This window comes from Harpia harpyja, chromosome 22, assembly GCF_026419915.1.
Source record: "Harpia harpyja isolate bHarHar1 chromosome 22, bHarHar1 primary haplotype, whole genome shotgun sequence".
NCBI classification, from domain to species: Eukaryota; Metazoa; Chordata; class Aves; order Accipitriformes; family Accipitridae; genus Harpia; species Harpia harpyja.
The window spans coordinates 18,039,012-18,057,658 of record NC_068961.1 but is presented as its reverse complement, the minus strand read 5'-3'; positions in this window follow the sequence as shown (position 1 = coordinate 18,057,658).

Below are 18,647 nucleotides of genomic sequence, written 5' to 3'. Positions count from 1 at the left end.
ATCTGGTCTTGCTGCGTACGTGCTGTTGAGTTCTCTGCATGACACACACACCGGCTGTGACCCCACACAGCAATCCTGTTGCAGCCAGAGTGGTATCTTCTGAGCACTGCTTTGGAATAGGGATGGTCCAAGACCTCAGTCCTGGAGGATAGCCCCTTAAGACGGCCCTGAACGTGTTACTGATGTCCCCCATTTGCTGTTGCCCTGGAAGCAGGTCTATTTTCCCGGTGAATCACCTCAGTAAGGAGCCGGCCATCACCAGCTTCCAGATGAGTGCTTAGAAGCTCCCTGAGCAGCAGTGCTTCTTCCTCATTCAGGGAGGAGCACTGATGTCCCCCCATAACTACCATCCACAGAGCACCGTGTAAGGACAGAAAAACAGAGTGGAAAATTTACTTTAGAGTTAATCAAGTAGTACATAAAGTGCCTACCACGTAACGCTCATGTAGCTTATTCTCAGCTCTCCAAAGCAGTGCTCAGAGCAGGCACCAAGTCCATCCCACACGGCCGTTGAAAGATTTATGCCTCTTTCTTCAGTGAGGAAATTGCAAAACCTCTGAAGCAATGTGAAGTGACTGGGGATGGCCAATCGTCTTCACCAACAGCCTCCTTTTCTGGAGGTCCAGAAGGCAAATATAGAAACTCATAGGAAAGCTCCAGACAGCCCAGAAATCACCACTGGCATGTCAATATGAAGTGTCTCTTGTGCAGTCAATTCTACTTTCATAAAGTAGATGTAGAAAGAAACTACAAGTAGTGGAAATGAATGGGGAAGTTTAATTTAGTGGTATTTCACTCCCACTTAGGGGACATGCAGATGACTACACAGAGCTCAGTGAAAAAACAGAGTGAAGAATCAGGGAGGGGGAAACTTGGATTTCAGTGTCAAGTGGAGTTGCTCATTTATTTCTCTCCGTATCCGTCTGCCTCCTGGGATATTACATGAACTGGTTAAACATTTAGATTTCCAAAGAAGGGGATCCGCATTGAGCAAATGTAGCACTTTGTTCTTCTGAATGTCATTTTTGCTGGCGAGATTGCCAAGGGCTGTAGTTTGCCTTGGCAGTCTTTTGCAAAAGGAAAGAATAATACTCATACTAAAGGCTGGGAAGCCACACTGTCCCCTGCAAACCAGCTGTTGCCAAAAAGCAAGTGGGAAGGGTTCTAGCTCCCTTTCCATGTTCGGAAGTCCATAGCAGATTATTTGATAATAGCTATTTTGATATGATAAATGCTTTCTGCCTGAAAAAGTGACACTTTTCTACAGTGTGTACAGCCATGTATTGTCATGGTAAGTTACTTTTTCAAGTAATTGTTCTCTTTGTAAGAGGTCATTCTCTGTGATTTTAATAGATTTAGCTGAAACTATAAAAAGGCAACTGAGTTGATTTTAAATAAAGCAAATTCTGTGTTTTATGAAGTTTTATTAGTTTCTTTGAAATGCAGATTTGTATTAGCTGAGCATGAAATAAAAGGCCATGGTGGCTGTACATGAGAGATAAGTAGAAGCATTCGCATATTCATGCTTCACCTCTCCTTTTGGGGGTGGCTTTTGTATTTACATTACTATGGACGCTGTCTGAGGGGTGAGATTGTCACCTGCATTTTTAGGCACAGCTAGAGAGGCGTGTTAAAGTATAACTTTACTCCTGCTAATTTCTTTTTAGCTTTGCTTTTCAGGCAAACAACCTGGAAAGTATGTCTTTTCAAAGTAGGTGCTTTCAAGAGAGAAAATGCGAGTTTTTATAGGACATGGCATCATTTACAACACTTTTGGCTTCTGATTTTGGAAATACCTGTACCGGAGTTGCTTTACCTCTTCAGCTCAGCCTGCTTCCCTCAAGTACTTTACACAAGAGGACATGGTAATATTTTAGGTAATATGCATCAAATAAACATACATATACATGTTAATAGGATCTGAGCACAAAGCATCCTTTGATGCCTGCAACTACCTCAAATTAATTTATAATTTGTGTACCCAGTCAGAATACACATTGACAGCAGTGACATTTTACACCCACTTGGTTTAAGAGTAACTGAACACACAATACTCAGGGCACTGAAGAGTGAAAGCCCTAATTTTAACTTCATTCAGCTAGGACTTTACATCCAAGCAATCCATTTCCCAGCCTATGCAATTAATTTTGTTCTCATACATTAGCAGAACAGAGTAGCATAGGAATGTGGAAGTCCAAAAATCTATTTTCCCTTGAATTTTAAACAAATACACCTCAAATCTTGTCTTTCAAGTTGCATTGATTATAATTACTAAGAAGACCTTAAAAGTGAAGATGCTGATTCTTTAATTTTCTTACAACCAAAAGTCACGCTATGGAAATGTCCATTTCCCCTTCCATTTTTTCCTGGAGAAGAATCCTGGAAAAAAAATTTTCTTAAATGAAGCATTATAAAATTTTATTGACCCATTTAGCAGCTTATTTTAAGAGCCGTATTAGCATGCTCCTAAATGGAAGTCCATGAAAGCAGGAGCTGTAAACTTTATGCCTTCCATTCAGCTGCTTTCCCTTTTTCTTCCATTAAAACTGCATTTACAGAAGGGATCAAGCAATACCACACAAAACTTTTTAACTGTGTTCCAACAGAACATCCTCCTGAAAACAGATCTGGTCCTAATTTTTAAAAATGTCCCAGAAATCCACCTTATATCCATGACACCGGTTTATAACCTATATATCTAAGGGACCCAGACCAGATCCACTTAGTGCTCCAAGCACAAACTGTTAATTTCTTGAGGCAGAGAGACAGTCTATAAACCGGAGGATACATCTAAATGACAATTGAAGCAACCCAAAATAGTGTTGCTTTTGGGCTTCTACAAGGTTTGGCTTTCTGGCCACAGAAGTAGGCAAGGCTCTAGCCTTCTCCACCCTCCCTCCCCATGTCTACCTAACCATCTCCCATGCCAAAGCACTGGTTGGGCCATGAGATACTGGTTTGGTCCTGTGGCTCCGTGACAACTCCACTCACGCTGTACAACAATTTTGCCTCACATTTGCTCAAGGGATGTCAGAGACCTAGCAGCAACCCTTACAGCAAAATGTCTTATTCCAGTAAAACCTTTGTTGTAAGAGCTTATTTCTCTGTGGAACTGTCATTTCTTAGCTATTATTTTTTTTATGCTTCACCACAGCTTTACAGTAAAGAAAAAAGTATTTTAAACAACATTAACCACCACCTCCCCAAACAAAACAGCAAACACACGCAACCACTCTGCCTCTTTTGCAACCAGAAATGAGAAATCTGCACATTAGCTGGGAGTTTGCTGCCATTTCTTAGCTACAACTGAGCATTGAAATAGGACGTAACTTGTGTAAATACTGAGGTGGACTTACACAGTACAGAAGTGCAGCTTTTCTTCCATAAAATCATCTGAGATGCACCTGTAAAACAATGAATATCGGCATTAGACATGTAAGATACTCTTCTGAGATTAGGCTCAAAGGCATAACAAATGATGATTGAATCCCAGTGAGTCCAAATGTGCTTTCCAAATTGTCTGGGAACAGGGATAATGAGATTTGGCTATTCAAACCAAAAAATTTTGTGGCATGGAAGATGTGAAGCCATGTGGGGCAGACTTACTACAAGGCTGTCTGGAGAGGAGGAAGGTTCGAGGGTGGATAAGTGAGACAGGCGAGAGGACGTGTAAATATGAGAGAGATGTGAATGTTCCTCTAAAGAATGAGTTTTGGGGAGATGAGCAAACTGGAGCCTCAGCTATCTTTTCAAAATATAATATCAAGACCTATAAACAAAATAACCTGTTCAAGTCTTTTTTGTCATTCAGCTCTGAGGAGAGTATCAGATGTCTCATATCTGCACACTTATTTCAGACAGCTGAAACAGTAAAATTTAATGAAAATACGTTATTAAAAATGCATCACATGGCAAACTATCAAATTAAGAATGTATTGTATTTATTTCACGTATAGCATACTTAGACTAAACTATCTAACAGCAGCTTCTTGGGAGATAAGCGTATTTTAGGAGCCTGAAGTTTTATTTGTAATGACTTGCATGCGGAATGGTTCTCCTCTAATGAAAATAGGAAATATGATGAGCATGAACGAATATATTGTTACCAGTCTGGGAATAAAAAGCCATTTTACTTTTGTTGGAATGTATGTCTAATAGGTTCAAATAATGACTATGTTATTTTTCCTGTACTGCATGTGCTTCTTTAAGTACTCCCTTTTCTCTTGTTTCACCATTTATGCAAGGAGTGCTGACAGTATCCTTCCATCTCATGTCTGTGAAACAACTCTCCCCCGTCTTCCAAGCAGACTCCTCGTTACTGTTATCCTGAAGCTTTAACCGACAGCTCACTGCTATTCAGTATCTGAATATCCTGAAAGACCAATATTCTGCCAGTTCCAGAAATGACTTGCTCGAACGCCTGACGTTTCATGTGCTGTTTGACCAAAGCCACGTCAGCAGAAACGTCTGGCTGTGTGTGGCTATGCACAGGCAGTGGTTCGTTAGGTGGGCTGAGCAAATGATCATCACTTCATTTCTCATGGGGAAAACGCGTTTAACCATTTCCTCGTGTTCGACCCAGCTTTGTTCCCTGATGAAAAAGTCACACAACCTTTGTGCGCACATTGGCACGTTCTATCCTCAGTGAGTCTGAAACAAGTTGGACAAATCAATGAGTCAAATACAGCATGTTTTCTCTACATGCATCTCAAAGCACTGAAAAACAGAGCTGTATCAAATCACGTGGCAAAATATGTGCCAGCAACTCTCAAGACTAGGAAAGCAGTGAGGCAATATTTTGTAATTGCAGTTCAGTACCAGACATGCTGAGCTGAAGTAACACAGTATTAGGAAATTCACCCCAAATTTGTATGCATATGAGAAGGTAATAACTTTTTATTGTGCTGCTGTGGGAGAGTATGATAGAATTATTTGAAACAAATACTCGAGGTTCCAGTGAAGATGCTGTGTAGCGACCTCTGTAATAGCTTATGTCACTACAGATTGTTAAATATAATAATTAAAGATGCAACTTTACTGCATAATATCCCTCACCATAACTTATGGGAGCAATGACTCTCCCTCATTACAATGAAGCATAATACCATTACATCTGTGCTTCACATACGGGCATATTAGACAGGACAATAGGGTGGATCCATTCACTACCAGAATTTGGTGTGCTCAGTTGGTAGTTACACAATTGTATATTGCTACACTGGAGGAAATGTGAAGAAGATGCCTTACAGAGGGGCGGGGAGCAGGAGAAGAGAAGGTAACCCTTTCGGGGATCCAAAAGATTCCAGCAGATTCCACGCTGTTTTTCCCCTGAAGGGTCAAACTCACAGCACAGCACTGAAATTTGCTGTAGTGCTGGATCCCCAGGTCCTGCGGCAACTCACCTCACTGCAGGCAGCAGAGGAGCATTTCTTGCTTTCAAACATAAATATATTGCATGTGTCATTCCAGCTGAAGGAAAGAGTAATAGCTGATAGAAAAGCCATTCCAATCCTTCTCAAGGCATGAGTGTGCACAGCCCACTGCAACCTGCAGTGTCTTCAAGCAGCCGTCGGGAAGCACAGCAAAGTCTGGAACTTGCCAAGATTAGTCAATCATTGTTTCTAGCTAAACTTTGACATGATCGGAGCCTATAGAGCTGCTATTTAGTGAATTACTGCTAATGGCATTTATAACCAGCATTAACAGTAATTTACCCACCGTTAATCAGAGCAGCCGGTTACAGTACTTCTCAATCATTCTGAGTCCTCACTTTGCCAGTTGACTAAAATATTTTATGCTACCATTAGTCACAAAGCCTCAGCAAACAGCCAGTAAATTTAGACAGAGCCTGGGATCCTGAAAAGTTACACCCTGCTTGCGTCTAATTTATCGCCACTGTTTACGTTTGTGCCAAGACTTGGGCTTTCCCACTGATCAAGATTTGAAATACATAGTCATAAAATGTTCTCTAGGAGTGGGCCATTGGATTAGTAGTAGAAAATCATGTTCTGCTTAGTGGAGACAGCGGTACATTCATTACAGGAGAAAGTATATCTTCCTATCTACAAGGCTGGTACGTATTGCTTGGGTCATTAACTCGTTACGTATAGGACTTACTGAAATTCTCACTCATCTCTATATTCACTGAACTGCAGGACATGTTGTGTGTACGGTGGAGTAGGAGGCATGTTCAGGACATTTGAATAGGCTGCTGTTGAGAGAGAAGTCTGGTCCCCTCCCTCCACACTGGAAGATCCAGTCCTCTACCTTGAACAGAAATAGTAAAAACATCCTTCTGTGTGTCAAGCTGTAATGTCAGTGATAATCAGTCTACCCTGAAGAACAGGAGAGAAGGGAGGGTAACACTGAAAAGCAAAATAATTTCAAGTTAGAACCTCTTTATGTTGTCAGAAAGAGCAGCTTTGCTAGTGATGCATTTGTACTAGGGATGCCCAAAGGGAGGGACAAAAAGGACGAGGGTGCCTTTGTTAACACACCAACCAGTTCACTATTAATTCATGCCAGAAGCAGAGTCTGTGCTCCCTCCACAAAGTTCTTGTAACAACAAGCGTTTTAGAAGTTAAATGTTTTCTGGAAATCATTTTAAGATGGCTACTCTGCTTAATCAGCATGAAGTTCAGTTCTGCATCAGATTACTAAAGCATACCATTACCCCCCAGGGGCTTAAAATTCCTGCAGTTTCGTATCAGTCATTTTGCCATGAGCACTGCAATTCCCATAACATGATCCAGGTCTTGGAAATAAGGGTAGGAACAGTTAAAGTATCAACATTAGCTTGTCCGACATAGGCTACACTGATAAAATATGTATTTCCAGATGTTTGGCTTCAGAGCATTATTCAAACTGATGTATTGCAAAGTTTTATCTTTATCCAGCCTATACGATACGACCTGGTCAGACACAACAAAAAAATGAAAGATTTCTTTTTAAATAATAAAACGGAAGATTGTCAAAACCTACAAGTGGCAGTCTGTCCAATTTTGACAACGATTTACCAAACCCCTGGTTGGACTCAACCAGAAGCGTGCCAGCTGCCTTCCAGCTCACCGCTTGGGTTTCCTCTGCCTCAGCGGGGAGGTGGGTGCCTGGACATTGGGCAGCCCTAAATGCTGGTACCCACAGCCTGGGGAGGACTTGGAGGAGTCCAATCAAGTGAGATGTGGTTCTTGGAGCTACATGGGGAATGGTAATTTCTTCTCCCAGGTATTTTTTTTTTTTGCTTTAAAAAGCAAAGTTTTTTGTTCAAATTGGAATCAAAGCAAAATGTGTATTTCCTCCTAAAAATGGACTTATTCTCTTCTCAAGTCTACACATATAAATTCCTGGTCTGTCGGTAGGCAGCTAAGTGTTTCAATAGCTGTGATGGTCTCAGGATACGTGCGAGTGCAGGTTTGTAGGGAGATGTAATGGCTTTGATTAGATCAGTGAACCAGGCTGGGCAACAGAAATCAGTTTGGGCACACAGTCCCTTCCACAGACATGAAACACGAGTCTGTCTAAGGCTGTGCCTAATAAACTACTTATAGTTGCTTGTCTAAAAAAAAAAGCTATTTCCTTACAGCCCTGTGTGCTTCCGTGAAATATTTGTGGGTGCCTTTGGTAAGAAGAAAGGCTATAATTGCATATCTGGGATCGGATCCTGGGTAATTTCCCAATGAGATACAGACAGGGAGTGCTCTGTTCTGAATCTGGATGCTCTGGCGTTGAAGCATAACCTTTCAAGTGCTTAAATATGAATTTAAGGAACTGACAGTGGCGCTGGATGCCCCACTTCAGGTTTACAGAGGTGTTACACAGAACTGGCTGGTTTCTGGTGTATTCTTTAATGCCTTGCTGCATGCTAGAATGGCTTCTTGGCTTACCCCTGTTAGTGTCTGTCCCCTTTCCTGACCCCGTGAGACCAGGTCATGTCCTGGCTTAGGGTTTAGGGGGTCCCTGACCCACTGGGTAGGCTGGAAAATGCACTGGGGGCGGGGGTTATCTGGTTAAGGTGTCCCACTATCCCAGTTTGTAGATTCATGCAAACCCCCAGGGAAGGAATGCTTTGCTGTCAGCCAAAATTGCTCTTAACTCAAGCCAAGTTAAGGTAAAATGGTGGGGGACAGAGTGGAAAGAATGGATTTACTTAAAATTGACAACACAGCTGCCAATGTTTATAAAAGACATGGGTCAAGAAATGAAAGAAAAGAACATGCTTACTCAATTTAATTTAATCCAAGGGGTTTCTCTCACCCCTCTGCTGGCTGATTTGCTGTAGACATTCCTAAGGCTACCTGCTCAGAGATTTTGTCTCTCTGCATTTTTTCTGTCTCAGGTTGCATCCGCTGCAGAGAAAAGTACTTCCTGATAGGACATATTTGCTTTCATAGCTAATCCGCCTTTCAGATTCCACTGATTTAATCTTTTTTCTCCAGAATACATCTCCTTCTTTCTTTTGCAAAAGATATAGTCTTGCTGCTCCCCTCTCAATTAAAATAAACAATGTTATAGTCACTCTGCTAAACCAGCTGTCATCTTCTTTCCTTGATTGTAATTAACCATTGGGTGACAGTGCTGTCAATGCTACTAATGACCAAACCAGAAGTTTCAGATGAAATTTGGAAGGACCTACCAGAGTTAGATAAGTAGCAGGAATAGTGACAAATGCAAGCTGGACTAGAAGGTAAGTCATATTGAAAGGAAATATTAACATTTTTATCAAGTGTTTGTTTTTGTTTTTTTTTAATTTGCAATTGAAATAGAGAGGAAAAAGAATGTCTTTATGAGGAAAACATCAGCCCCATGCAGAGAAGCAATATAAAACCAGAGAATTAGAAGATATGGTATATGTCAGGGTTTGAAAACAGTCTGTGAGTCAGTGTCCTCTCCACATTTTACAGCTTATGCAGTTTTGGTTGTCCCTGTCACTAAAAGGTAAAACCATGATCCAGATGGAGCAATGAAGTGATCGCTGAGGTGAAAGCTTTCCATGTTATGTTAGGATGAGAGCTAAAAAAAATTTTTTTTTTTTAAATTTTCTACAAAGAGTAGTATTTTAACAGATACTGCTTATGTAAACGTTTTTCTGGCTAGCTACTGTTATGACTAGTCTAGAGAGGAAATGTATAAGGTGATATTAAACTGTCATATAAAATAAATGGGAAGATATGGGTTGGATGCAGGAGCTGAAAAGAAAAAAAAATCGATTGGAAAAGGAAACATTTACAAACTAACACTTAAAACTAGAATACGTAATTCAGTTCTGTAACCCCATGACAGATATCACTCAAGAAAAGCACTTTGCAGAAGGCTAAAAAGGATTAGACACAGATAGGTGAGCAAGATGAATATCATTCAGTTACACTTGTTAAGATCAAATTTGTAAGGAAACCAAGCCATATGTAGGCAAATAGCTCCCTGAAGTGAAGAAGAAACTTCCCCTTAGTCATATCACAGTGCAATAGTTCATTACAGGTGGCTTTCACCTTGGCTTACAGCCCTTGCCTTCGGCTGCTGACGGGCACAGAATATTGATCAGGAATGGTTGGTCGCTGAGGGCAGGATGGAGGTGATCTGTTCACATAGCTTTCTTGCCCTTTTCCTTGCATGCACCTTTTTCATCTTTTACTCTTCCCACAGTTTTCATTTTACGTCCCCACTTTCATTTTTCCTGTTTTCTATTTCTCCTCCTACAGCACTTCCCCCTTCAACCTGTTTCTCCCAGTCCCATTCCAGGCAGTTTGACCTCTCTCAGCAACTCTTGTCCCTACATCCTTCTTATGGTATTTGTCTCACTCAACACAGAGCAGGTATTTTTTCCTTTTTTTTTTTTTTTGTTGCCACATTTCATGTACTTGCAGGAATAACCTAGTAACATATCCAAGCAAACATACTGCAGCTAGATGTCAGGAACGCCCCGAAGCCATGAACCGCTAGACTTCTTCTCACAGTTGGACTTCGGCTCTTAGAGAAACTTAGCACATTATGACTCTTCCATTTTCAGTTCATGTGGATCAAATGGTTCATCACCCAGCAGCATCCCCAAAGAAAATCAGCTGAAACTCCTCAGATGATCACTGCATTCCCTGTTTCCTGGTGTTTAACAGGTGACTCAGCTGATGGTGACAAACTCTTTTGTCTTTTGTGGGCTGCCACTTACTGGCCCAATAGTGTTTCAGAAATACGTAGATTTTTTCAAACAGCAGCTCCCTTAGTATTAATTTCCTTTCCTTGCTATTCAGCTCAAAAGCAAAATCACAATTTTATTGTCATTTCCTCCCCAAAGGCAAAGCCTATGAGGATCCACTAGAAGAAAGAGACAGTTGAGACAATAGTCTTCTCATTTATTGACGGCTTAGTTCGTATCGTGACTGCAGCAACTTGCAGTGCGTAGAAGACGCGGGTATTAGAGACGAGAAGCCTCTCGATGCATCATCAACTCTCTTTCGCGTTGTGTGTGAAGACAGTGGCCGTGGGTCTGTGAGAGGGACAGACTCCGGCCGTTAGACTAATGGAGCTGTAGGGCTCTCTCTGTGAAGATTTATCTTCACCCCCAGCGTCGTGGAGAGATCGGTCCCCGTTCCCGGCTGCAGTTGAGCCGTGCTGGGAGCGGTGGGCACTGCTGGCTGACCGGTTCCGCTGCCATCCTTCTGCACAGCGGAGTGCAATGGCTCATAGTGCAATGGCTCCTGTCCCCAAACAATTTCTTTTACCTGCTGGTTCTAGCCCAACTGACAAGTATGAACACGGCTGGCACAATGAGAGGGTTTTAAAAGACCACCAGAAATGCAGAGTGAACTACTTAAGGGAATGCAGAAACCTTATTAAAAAAATTAACTGGTAATCATTCTTTTGATGTCATTGGGGGTGGGTTTGTCCACAGGCTATTTTTTCTTGGTGCTTTTTTTTTTTTTCAGTTGAAAACAAGTGGAAGGAAAAGAAAGATATAGGCAAAATAAATTCCCCCTGACTTCAAAGCAGAAAAGTTTCTCCATTGGAAATTCATGCAATTACCAGATAGTGTTAAAGTATAGTAATGCCGAGATGCATGGATAGCATCGCATACAGCACATTGCACACTGTGCACGCCAGCAAACACTCCTAAACAAGGACCAGACAGAGGCATGCTGCCACTTTACTGTTTTGTTTCAATAAGCCAATTTACAAGAAGCGGGTTTCTTCATCCAAAAGGTCCGAGACCTCAAATTATCTGCATAGATTCACTTTGTCCAGACTTGACAGGTTTTAGAGATTAAACTAAATCCAGGCAGTTTCCAGACAGATAAGAAGGTAGATTCCTCACCCACAGAATTTACAATCGAAGGGTGGATAGATGGACAAAAAGCTAGGGAGGGGAAGCTAGGAGACATATAGCTCAGCATAAATTCAAAAGGTGAAGTAAGGAATTGCTTTTGACCCAATCATTTCCCAAACATCTCAGAGTGACGTTCATTGTTTTGGCAGCTTTTTTGCCTGCCTCTCCTCTCCTCTTTTCCTCGATTTTTTTCAGCATCTGTTTCCTTTTCTTTATCTGGTGCACAGCTAATCCAGTGTGTGTACAAGTGTAGGTGCTTAAGGCAATTGCTCAGCCTTGAAAGGAATTCCTACCTGCAATCAGTGACTGTCAGAGAAGGATTTTGCTCCTGCCCAATAATTGTCCTTCACCTATGACCTCTTTTTGGTAAACTCATAGCTGTCTCGTTATTACTTAAAAAAAAGGTGCTTGGAATAAGAATGTGTTCCATTAAGCAGGCAAGTCTAAGCAAGTGTCTAACACCAGTGCCCATGAAGTTCATCAGAGGAATGCTGATTGATTTTCTTTAAATAGACCAGACGAGGGGCAGAGCATTAGGCTTGTCTAAACAATATGCAAGTCAGCATGGGGCTATGCGTTTTCAAGGAGAGCAAAAATGGATTCGTTCCAACAGCACAATATAGCACTGAGAATAGCCTAAGTGTAGGAATTTAGCCTCAAACTTTTAAAGGCATGTTTTCCATGGGTTTAAAGAGGAAATATTCCTATTCTTCATGAGCGGATACTCACACTTTTAAAATCATGGGATCAGCACCTAAGTACAGTTTATGTTACAGAGCTTCTGCTTTGTTGGTGTACCTGAGGATTTTAAAATAGCTACCAAATGTTTACCCACAAAAGAGTGTGAAGGGGAGCTGAACTGAACAAAAGTCATTTTGGTCCCTAGAACTAGAACTAGCCTTAATGTGTTTTAGTCCTGAAAGACATCTTAAACACCTAGCACAATTTTCAGGAAGCTGAAAAGTGCCTTAGACAGCAGACTTTGGGTGCTTGTCTCCTAAAGGAAGGCAGAGCCCAGAATCCCTGTGCTCCAGAAAGTCCTGCCCTGCCCCCGCCAACCCCCAAGCAATTTTACGTCAGAACAGCATCCAGCAAAATGGAATTTCCTATTGCATGGGAAGAGATCCATAATTTGTCTCAGTACGTCAAAATGCTATACCCTGTCAAAACAATCCTAACCACAATTGACAAGATTCCCTGATCTGCTTGGGTTTTCCAGCTGTCTGGCTGCAGAGCTCCTAAGCAGCTCGGCATCTGGAAGCCTTTACCTGCCTTGATTTTCTTCCCAGGTTGCTGGGGGCTTTGAAGTTGCCAGGCTTCCTGCTGCAGAGTTGGGCCCCAACTCTCAGGACGATCTGGCAGAGAACCGGTCAGGAAACACTCAGGAGAAGTCCCTATCCATTGACAAGCAAATTAAGATTTTCTTTTTCTTATTTGACCTGCCCCGACAGGGCAGGAAAACCTGAACGGTCAGCTCTGGGCAAAGAGCAGCAACCGCTCTGATCAGAATGTATGTTTGCTTAAGGATGTCTGCTGGAGACAGGAATTGTGCTTTTAACAATAACACCGGTTCTCGCATTTGGGTTACGGTTCAGGACAGGTAGCGTCAGTAAATCTTGAAAAGATGTTTTCATTGGCAGGAAGGTAAAGGCTTGAAGCTGCATTCCCCTCTCCTTCCCCAGCACCCAAACAGTGCTGCTAGCTGCCACTCCTGTCAACACAGAAAACCTAATCCAAGGCTGCACAGATAAATCACCTTCTTTGCCTTAAATAAGAGTGAACCCCAGCTCTCATTTTATCGCAGTGGAGAAGCACGCACTCAATTTATTCTGGGGCTTTTGGGGACAAATTGGCTTGCATATATTTTCAATCAGTTATTCAGCTTCTGTGCTGTCCTTGGCATAACTCGCAGAACGAATATTTCGCGAGCACAGGTAAGAACTATTGCCCTCCTTCAGCTTTCTGCCTGCCTTATTAACACGGACTACGCCTGGAATTGCATCAATTGTAAATATAGGGTCAGATCCTCCGCTGTCGCAAATTGTCTCGGCTTTCTTGAGCTGCCCGGAGGTAAGTCAACGCATTTGCGCTTCGGCAAGCACCCCGCTGCGAGTCCCCAGCGGCACGGAGTCCCCTTCCAGTCACAGAGAAAGGAAGGAAGGGCAGCTCCAGCCTAATAACAGCCTCAGCACCTTCATTTACTGCTCAGCCTGACAGCGGGATGCCGTGAGGGAAGCCTTGATTGAGGGTTTCCATCGGATCTGCAGCCCCTTGCAGGACAGGAGCGGTAAGAATGGAGCAGCAGCTACATAACTGATACCTCCGGGGAAGTCTTTGCTGGGTAACTGCGGGGTATTTGCGGGTTCCCGCTGACACCGCGCAGCCCCTCGCGGTGTTGCTGCACGCCTGTGTTGTGACACTTTGCGTAGAGACGGTTTTTAAGTGCGGTGATGAGAAGTTTCTCCAGGCAGCTGTTTAACCCAGGCCAGAGACGTGCCTGTTATCTTCTCTCTCGGTATTATTCAAGTCAGCCACATGCCTCATTCTTGGCACAGACTAAACACCCCATGGAAGTCTAAGGAATAAAAGATATGGGCTCAGTGTGCACTGCAGACTTTCAAACGCATGCTGACTCATTTCAAGTAAATCACCTTCCGTGCTATGACAGAAGCTAATTTAGAGTCCGTATCTGTAGATTACACGCACTATCATTTTGGTGTAAAGATGAGGCGTAGATCAGAAACAGGTGCTAAATGCAGGATAAAGGTCTAAATAAAGCCTGATTTTCAGAATGAGGCTCATCCCTGGCTCTTCAGCTGGTTTCAGAATACTTACAACTTTTGGAAAGTGTGTTCTGGTTGCGCAAATATTCCAAAACAGGAGTCTGGAGTAAACCTTGGTTATCTAGCTAGTACAGCCAATGTAAATGAATTGCCTTTGACACCGAGTGTATTTGCAGCTGTTTAATCAGCTCATGATTCCAGGGGCTGTTTTGAGAAGACAAAATAGCATCTCTCATATATATCTTTTCAGTGCTCTGGAAGCCTCAAAGACTGAGTTGTAGAGAGAAGAAGAAAAAAAGATGTGTGCTAAAAGGAGCTTTGAAAATAATTTATAACAAATCCAAAGCAGGATGGCTCAGATTTTGTCCTCAAACAGGACACAAACATCAGCTGTTGGGGGAGTCCCAAAGCTGATTTGCCTGGGTGCCAGCATCACAAAAGAGGAATGGCATTGCACCGTCCCAGCACAGGGCTGGAGCTGCCCCTCTGCACGGGGCTCTGATGGACGGGTGTCTTCAGCTCCGCTTGCCCCCAGATTTTTGGGTGATTTCCACTCTGCAGTAGCTTGCCGACTGCCAGGGTGATCTGCCGCCTTTAGGAAGGTCTGTTGATTTCCCTGTGGATTGCGTGTAAGTCCTAGAGGTGGTAATTTGCTCAGTGTTTGTAGTTCCAACAAGTATAAAATGAAAAGTACACAGCTGGAGGATCCTTTTCCATCTTTTACACTTGACAGATTCACTATTCTGTATTTCCCTTATCACAGTCAGTAGCATCAAAATTGAAAATAATACATAGTGGTCTGAAGGTGCAAAAAAAGACACATTTGGATACCCATGGAAGGGGGTAGAAATGATTATAAAGAATGAGCTTTTCCTACCTTTGGATTTTATCTCCTCTGAAATGTAATACTACAAGGATAGAGTTCAGTCTACAATATCACACAACTTAGGAAATTCTCCACAGGCTTCTTTTTTCTTTTCTTTTCTTTTCTTTTCTTTTCTTTTCTTTTCTTTTCTTTTCTTTTCTTTTCTTTTCTTTTCTTTTCTTTTCTTTTCTTTTCTTTTCTTTTCTTTTCTTTTCTTTTCTTTTCTTTTCTTTTCTTTTCTTTTCTTTTCTTTTCTTCTTTTCTTTTCTTTTCTTTTCTTTTCTTTTCTTTTCTTTTCTTTTCTTTTCTTTTCTTTTCTTTTCTTTTCTTTTCTTTTCTTTTCTTTTCTTTTCTTTTCTTTTCTCTTTTCTTTTCTTTTCTTTTCTTTTCTTTTCTTTTCTTTTCTTCTTTCTTTTTTTAGAAGTTGGCGGGTTTTTTTGTTTTTTGTTTTTTTTTTTTTCCACTAAGATTTCATCTTTGTTCCTGTGTTTTCATGCACTGTTTTATTATCTGTCACCAGCTGCTCAAGAAAAAAACATGGATTCCTTGATTCAGGACTTCACAGGTACACTAGGAAGAAATGTGCCTTAAGGCTCTTTTGTCTTTACACGTAGTTTATTTATAGTTCTAAAGACTATCAGCCAGATCAACAGTTTCACTGGTACTGCACTGATTACTGCTGCCCAATGATCCTGCTCTATGTAGCTGTCTTATTTGTGATTTGGGATATTCAAGAATGAATTAAAGACTGCAATCCTGTTTTGTTAGTTTTAGAATTGTTTGCCAGTCTTTTAGGTTTCTTTTTCTGAGTAATGATTTTTACTTTCATATGGAAGGAACGAATTCAGGTTGAATAAATCAAATCCCAAAATAATCCTCATAAATTCTCTAAGGTTTACAAATTATGCCCTTTTGTATTTAGGAATCATAACAAGACAAGTAATGAAGCAGAAGACACTGGCAAAGCTCTGAGCTCAATGAATACTCTGTGGGAGAAGCTGGATAGATAAGAACATACAAAATTTGGAGAAATGTTGTCTTAGAATACTACCCATCTCTCCACACAAAGTTGTTCTTAAAAACTCAGTAGTCTCTTAGCTCACGTAACTGTCATGTAAGAATACACATTTCAGATACTTGTTTCTGAACACCTCTTCTTTCATAGCATTTACAGGTTTCACCGAAAAGTCTCAGGCTCTACCAAAATATGTTCCAGTATTTTTCACTTATCTGTCAGATTTGGAGGCTCTTTGGGCTGGGACATTTTAAAATTGAAACTCAGTTCTAAAAAGATACAAAATAAAAAAAGAACTTTAAAGCGAACCACCCTCCTAAGCCTTCCAAGTTTTCAGGCATAAGTCTGCTTTAATTTCTCGGATCTCCTCAGTTCCTCTGGTGAAACTTCTTCAGTACTGAAAAGGCCAGGATGGCAACTACAGGCAAAACTTATAACTACGGAAAGTTACGTTATGTGCTGTTAGAGAGTCACTGAGGAATACACATCTGCCTACGGTCACGATACCTGCAACTGACTGACGAAGCAGTGACTCCTGTTACCTCCCGAGAAGCTATATTTATGAGTTTTATTACGGCTTTATCTCTGTGAAGCATACCACGGAGCTCTGCTCCTTCAGCAGGGTTTCTCCAGAGTCTCAGTATGAGAAAAATTTAAGACTTTCAGTGAAACATCAACATTTCATGTTTTTCATACGGCATCTCCTCTTCGTCTTGTTAGTGGTCCTAGAGGACTTTAAGGATTCTGTATTTTAGTCCAGATTTTCCCAATGTCTGGTAGCTGTTATAGGTTGAATGGCTGTCACCTGTCTACTCGACATCTGTGTTCTGGATATGACTACAGCATGGAGCCCAGCTGGAGCTACGGTGCATACGACCTGTGCTCTGCAGACACAAAGCCCAGCACTTTTGGGAAACTAGCTGCGCTATGCAGTCATTTTCCTCAAAGGCAGCAGATTTGGACAGATTAGGAGAGAATTAATGGATCTGCTGAGTACGGGCTGTGCGCATGCTGCCTCTAACCTGTTTTGAAATCATCCACAGGGTAGTTGGATGGGGATTTCACAAGGGGTCTGGCGATTCCCCAAAGGGATTGACCGGTCATGATTTGTGCGTGCAAGGATTTCTTCCTAAGCAAAGGCTAGCTGCTCTTTCAGAAGACCAAGCTTCTGGGCCTTCCTCTCAGGCACAGGGTGCTTGCAAACAGGCTGAAGTGTGATGGTGGAGGTAGATGTGTGACTTTTATGGGAATCCAAGTGGCAGAAGTGATGCAGTAATGCGGTGCGCCTAGAGTACCTTGAAAGGGAGCCAGCCTTAACAAGGTCTTAATGGGAAAATACAGGGTATGTCATGTCGGTTATTGAAAGATATAAACTCAATTAGATAAATATCCAAAATGACTGTGAGCGTTATATTTTTTGTGGAAGAATCCTTTTTTGGCGTAAGCCCTGTCAAAAGTGGCTGCTCCTGCCCAAGTGCTGAATAGATGCTCTGGCAGAAGTATCCTCAAAATGTTCATACTCTCTAATGGATATGGTTACATGATTTTAATCCAAACCTATAAATACTGAAAGGGATGGCAATAAACCTGGCTTGACTTTAGAAAATAAGAAGATTTGTTTTTAAATACAGCATTAGAAATGTGCAGCATCCATGACAGTGCAAAAAATGGCTGGATTTGGCCTGTAAGTATTTGCCACTGTAATTCAGACATATAATACCTCAGGCTTATTATTGTCCCTTTGAGGACATCAGGGACAGCAATGACCAGAGTTCCAGGGCCAGACTCAGCTCTGTGAGAAACAAGAAAAACACAACTGCTAGGAAAACTGATGTGTGAAGGAACAAATATAAAGACACTTGAAAACAATTTCAACAAATGTGTAACTATCCAATAAACTGAAAGTGTGAAGTGTTTATTGCTGGGTTGCTGCATACATATGAGATCTGAATGTCAGTTTATTTAGTCAGCTTATATAAGATTTTCTAATGAGTAAAAGGAAAAAAACCCACTGTATATGCAATCTTTATTTATAATGCTATTTGACATTCTACTATTTGATCTAGACCTGTACAAATTTATCTAATCTGTGTGGGTTTCGTAAGGGCTGTTAACTGACTGTTGCTGGAATCAGTGTTATGATACAGGCACTGAGTTGGACCACCACAGACAAAAAGAAGAAAATCTGAGGCAATAATTAATTTCGTGTTGCCATTCATTGTGCTAGATTCTCTTTAAGACTTCTTATTTGGGAAAATTAATCTAAATTGTTCTACCCTAAAGCAGAGTATTAGGATCTTTATGTGCATCGGGGAGCCGAAGGTACCTGAACTGGTAATAGATGAGGAAAAGTGCTAGACAGAGTAAACTGTCAAATGTAAAGACATTTGATCAGTTTAAGAAAAAATCAGAAGGAGCACAAAAGACCTCAGCCAGCTCCTCAGTATTGTATTTAAGCTTCTTTCCTAGTGGATTTGCCGAAATTCAAGCTATTTTGGACTCCGGGTTATGTTATGGTTTCCTTCTTGCATGTAGCACGCACAGTTTTCCTTTCTCCAGAGGACAAGTGAGCTGTCAGTCAGCAGAGGGTATGACCTCTACTTGCACAACGATATTTTAGCAGAGGTTAGAGCGGCTGGAATGAAACAAAGGATCTGGAAGCAATTTTTA